Source organism: Oncorhynchus masou, chromosome 18 (assembly GCF_036934945.1).
Source record: "Oncorhynchus masou masou isolate Uvic2021 chromosome 18, UVic_Omas_1.1, whole genome shotgun sequence".
NCBI lineage: Eukaryota > Metazoa > Chordata > Actinopteri > Salmoniformes > Salmonidae > Oncorhynchus > Oncorhynchus masou.
In genome coordinates, this window is record NC_088229.1 from 18,363,934 (window position 1) to 18,369,933 (window position 6,000).

Genomic DNA, 6,000 nt, shown 5'->3' on the forward strand with positions numbered 1-6,000 from the left:
CATAGAGCCAGTAATGTTAGAAATTAGAGGATAGATCTGTTCGGTGACCGAGCCGAAGTGTTATCTTTCCGCCTATAGCGCTAAGCCAGCGTGGGTAGACCACAGGCGTATCTGTTTTCATGTTCTGTGCTCTCCGGTAATAGAATGCTAGCAAAGAGTATGCCAAATGGGTTAATGTGAGACGTCACTAGTAAAAAAAAACACAGCTAACAAGGGAACAGCAGCTATTTTGTTTTCTTGTGTCACACTTAATTTCCTCCACCTTGCGCAATGGAAGTCCTGCCCTTTGTACTTCCGTTTCATTTCAGTGTGCGCTATCAGTGGCTTCTGGTGGTGAAGAATCGGCAGTACATTTATTTTAAAAATATATTATTTGGGAGGACAACCAAACGTGGATCACATTTAACAAGTGGTTACTTATGATATCCAGCAAATCACAATTGATAGGATATCAATGTCTCATTCAATTGAACTAATAAGTAAAATTGCCATATTCACCTTTTCAGGTGGATCTTTTAAATAATATCCAAATTGATTGGTTTTCTACAATAAGACAATTTAAACTTTCTCCACATTAACCACGATGAAGGAACGCTCTCAGGTTAATTAAAGTTTAATTCCCAAATAGCCTATACAGGTTTGATTTATCATTAAAATGTATCAATCAGTAACCCCCTGTACTGACAGAAGTAGGAATCCCATGTGGCTTTGGCCTTAGGGATATGTGAACCTAGTGGTGAATGTATCCTTAGGTTTGAACAACTGTTTACACTTATGATAATCCAGGCAATCTCAATTGATTGGATATCATCATCTCAGAAAATTTAATAAGTTAAATTGTCGAACATACCTTAAGGTTCTTCCAATTAAATGAGACATTTTAAACTTTCCATTAGTAACGTAAATGAACCAACTTCCCAGATGAATTAAAGTGTAATTCCCAGATAGCCTATCCAGGTACAATTAATCATTATCATTGATTAATTAATTCTGTAACGACGTTCTTCGTTTGTCGAAAGAGAGTCGGACCGAAATGCAGCGTGTTGGTTACTCATGTTTATTAGTGAAACAAATAACGAAACTATACATGAAATAACTAATAAATACAAAACAACAAAACGGAACGTGAAACCTATTACAGCCTGACTGGTGAACACTAACACAGAGACAGGAACAATAACCCACAAAATACAAAGCGAAACCCAGGCTACCTAAATACGGTTCCCAATCAGAGACAACGAGAATCACCTGACTCTGATTGAGAACCACCTCAGGCAGCCAAACCTATGTAACACACACCCCTAATCAGCTACAATCCCAATAACCAAAAAACCCCACTAAGAATACAACAAACAATAAACCCATGTCACACCCTGGCCTGACCAACTAATTAACTAAAACACAAAATACTAAGACCAAGGTGTGACAGAACCCCCCCCTAAGGTGCGGACTCCCGAACGCAACTCAAAACCATAGGGAGGGTCCGGGTGGGCGTCTGTCCATGGTGGCGGTTCCGGCTCGGGACGTGGACCCCACTTCATAAATGTCATTGTTCCTCCCCTTCGCGTCCTGGGATGATCCACCCTCGCCGCCGACCATGGCCGAATAGTCCTCACCCAGAAACCTACTGAACAGAGGAGCAGCTCGTGACTGAGGGGCAGCTCGGGACTGAGGCAGCTCGGGACTGAGGAGCAGCTCGGGACTGAGGGACAGCTCGGGACTGAGGGGCAGCTCGGGACTGAGGGGCAGCCCAGCACTGAGAGGCAGCCCAGCACTGAGAGGCAGCCCAGTACTGAGAAGAAGCCCACTACTGAGAAGAAGCCCAGCCAGGCAGTTGAATCCGGCAGATCCTGGCTGACTGGCGGATCCTGACTGACTGGCGGATCCTGGCCGACTGGCGGATCCTGGCTGACTAGCAGATCTGGCAGATCCTGGCTGACTGGCGGATCCTGGCTGACTGGCGGATCTGGAAGAGTCTGGTTGACTGGCAGATCTGGAAGAGTCTGGTTGACTGGCAGATCTGGAAGAGTCTGGCTGACTGGCAGATCTGGAAGAGTCTGGTTGACTGGCAGATCTGGAAGAGTCTGGCTGAATAGCAGATCTGGAAGAGTCTGGCTGACTGGCAGATCTGGAAGAGTCTGGCTGACTGGCAGATCTGGAAGAGTCTGGCTGACTGGCAGATCTGGAAGAGTCTGGCTGACTGGCAGATCTGGAAGAGTCTGGCTGACTGGCAGATCTGGAAGAGTCTGTCTGACTGACGGCTCTGGCTGCTTCATGCTGACTGGTGGCTCTGGCTGCTCCATGCTGACTGGCGGCTCTGGCTGCTCCATGCTGACTGGCGGCTCTGGCTGCTCCATGCAGATTGACAGCTCTGGCGGCTTCTTGCAGACTGACAGCTCTGACTGTTCCAAGCAGATTAACAGCTTTGGCAGCTCCTTGCAGACTGGCAGCTCTTTGCAGACTGGCAGCTCCTTGCAGACTGGCAGCTCCATGCAGACTGGCAACTCCATGCAGACTGGCAACTCCATGCAGACTGGCAACTCCATGCAGACTGGCAACTCTGGCTGCTCCAAGCAGACTGACAGCTCTGGCTGCCCTATGCAGACTGGCATCTCTAGCTGCTCCATGCAGGCTGGCAACACTGGCTGCTCCATGTAGACTGGCAGCTCTAGCTGCTCCATGCAGACTGACAGCTCTGGCTGCTCCATGCAGACTGGCAGCTCTAGCTGCTCTATGCAGACTGGCAGCTCTGGCTGCTCCATGCAGACTGGCAGCTCTAGCTGCTCCATACAGGCAGGAGGCTCCGGCAGCGCTGTAGAGGAGGAAGGCTCTAGAACCGCTGAACAGGCGGGAGACTCCGACAGCGCAGGAGAGGGATAAAGCGCTGGCTGCGCTGAACAGGCGAGGTGCACTGAAGGCCTGATGCCTGGTGCTGGCACTGGTGGTATTGGGCCGAGGACACGCACAGGAAGCCTAGTGCGGGGAGCTGCTACCGGAGGGCTGGGGTGTGGAGGTGGTACTGGATAGAGGACAGGCACAGGAAGCCTGGTGCGGGGAGCTACCATCGGAGGACTGGTGTGTGAAGGTGGCACAGGATGGACTGGACCGTGAAGGTGTACTGGAGAGCCTGAGAGCAGGACTGGCACAGGACGTGCAAGGCTAGGTAGGTACACAGGAGGCCTAGTGCGTGAGGCTGGCACACTTTTCACCAGCCGACTAACACGCACCTCAGGACTAGTATGGAGCGCTGACCCATGTGCCATTAAATCCCCGACACGCTCTGTCGGACGAATATTGTACCTAAAGCACCAAACTAGCAACTCCCTCATTACTTTCTCCTCCAATTTCCCCATTAACTCCTTCACAGTCTCTGCTTCGCTCACCTCCAACACCGATTCTGGTCTCCTCCTTGGCTCTTCACGATAAACAGGGAGAGTTGGCTCAGGTCTGTCTCCTGACTCAGCCACTCCCCCTCTGAGCCCCCCCCCCCAAGAAATTTTTGGGGCTTCGCTCTGTGCCGCCGTGTCTTTTTTTCTGACTCCATTCTCCTATATCCCTCTTCGCACTGCTCCAGCGAATCCCAGGCGGGCTCCGGCACTCTCTCTGGGTCGGCCGCCCACCTGTCTATTTCTTCCCACGTCGTAATATCCATACTGTACTCCTCTCTGGGCTGCTCCTGTTTCCATCCACGTCGCCGTGCTGCCTCCTCATACCAGCGCCTCTCCGTTTTATCCGCTTCTAGTTCCTCCTTGGGGCGGCGATATTCACCAGGCTGAGCCCAGGGTCCTTCTCCTTCCAGTTCCTGTTTCCTCTTCGCCTGCTGCACCTTTGGGCAGCTACACTCCCCTGGTTTAGCCCAGGGTCCTCTCCCGTCAAGGATTTCCTCCCATGTCCAGAAATCCTTAATACGCGGCTCCTCTTTGGGCTGCTCCTGCCTGTTGACACGCTGCTCGGTCCGTGTGTGGTGGGTGATTCTGTAACGACGTTCTTCGTTTGTCGAAAGAGAGTCGGACCGAAATGCAGCGTGTTGGTTACTCATGTTTATTAGTGAAACAAATAACGAAACTATACATGAAATAACTAATAAATACAAAACAACAAAACGGAACGTGAAACCTATTACAGCCTGACTGGTGAACACTAACACAGAGACAGGAACAATAACCCACGAAATACAAAGCGAAACCCAGGCTACCTAAATACGGTTCCCAATCAGAGACAATGAGAATCACCTGACTCTGATTGAGAACCGCCTCAGGCAGCCAAACCTATGTAACACACACCCCTAATCAGCTACAATCCCAATAACCAAAAAACCCCACTAAGAATACAACAAACAATAAACCCATGTCACACCCTGGCCTGACCAACTAATTAACTAAAACACAAAATACTAAGACCAAGGCGTGACAGAACCCCCCCCTAAGGTGCGGACTCCCGAACGCAACTCAAAACCATAGGGAGGGTCCGGGTGGGCGTCTGTCCATGGTGGCGGTTCCGGCTCGGGACGTGGACCCCACTTCATAAATGTCATTGTTCCTCCCCTTCGCGTCCTGGGATGATCCACCCTCGCCGCCGACCATGGCCGAATAGTCCTCACCCAGAAACCTACTGAACAGAGGAGCAGCTCGTGACTGAGGGGCAGCTCGGGACTGAGGCAGCTCGGGACTGAGGAGCAGCTCGGGACTGAGGGACAGCTCGGGACTGAGGGGCAGCTCGGGACTGAGGGGCAGCCCAGCACTGAGAGGCAGCCCAGCACTGAGAGGCAGCCCAGTACTGAGAAGAAGCCCACAGGCACTGAGAAGAAGCCCAGCCAGGCAGTTGAATCCGGCAGATCCTGGCTGACTGGCGGATCCTGGCTGACTGGCGGATCCTGACTGACTGGCGGATCCTGGCCGACTGGCGGATCCTGGCTGACTAGCAGATCTGGCAGATCCTGGCTGACTGGCGGATCCTGGCTGACTGGCGGATCTGGAAGAGTCTGGTTGACTGGCAGATCTGGAAGAGTCTGGTTGACTGGCAGATCTGGAAGAGTCTGGCTGACTGGCAGATCTGGAAGAGTCTGGTTGACTGGCAGATCTGGAAGAGTCTGGCTGAATAGCAGATCTGGAAGAGTCTGGCTGACTGGCAGATCTGGAAGAGTCTGGCTGACTGGCAGATCTGGAAGAGTCTGGCTGACTGGCAGATCTGGAAGAGTCTGGCTGACTGGCAGATCTGGAAGAGTCTGGCTGACTGGCAGATCTGGAAGAGTCTGTCTGACTGACGGCTCTGGCTGCTTCATGCTGACTGGTGGCTCTGGCTGCTCCATGCTGACTGGCGGCTCTGGCTGCTCCATGCTGACTGGCGGCTCTGGCTGCTCCATGCAGATTGACAGCTCTGGCGGCTTCTTGCAGACTGACAGCTCTGACTGTTCCAAGCAGATTAACAGCTTTGGCAGCTCCTTGCAGACTGGCAGCTCTTTGCAGACTGGCAGCTCCTTGCAGACTGGCAGCTCCATGCAGACTGGCAACTCCATGCAGACTGGCAACTCCATGCAGACTGGCAACTCCATGCAGACTGGCAACTCTGGCTGCTCCAAGCAGACTGACAGCTCTGGCTGCCCTATGCAGACTGGCATCTCTAGCTGCTCCATGCAGGCTGGCAACACTGGCTGCTCCATGTAGACTGGCAGCTCTAGCTGCTCCATGCAGACTGACAGCTCTGGCTGCTCCATGCAGACTGGCAGCTCTAGCTGCTCTATGCAGACTGGCAGCTCTGGCTGCTCCATGCAGACTGGCAGCTCTAGCTGCTCCATACAGGCAGGAGGCTCCGGCAGCGCTGTAGAGGAGGAAGGCTCTAGAACCGCTGAACAGGCGGGAGACTCCGACAGCGCAGGAGAGGGATAAAGCGCTGGCTGCGCTGAACAGGCGAGGTGCACTGAAGGCCTGATGCCTGGTGCTGGCACTGGTGGTATTGGGCCGAGGACACGCACAGGAAGCCTAGTGCGGGGAGCTGCTACCG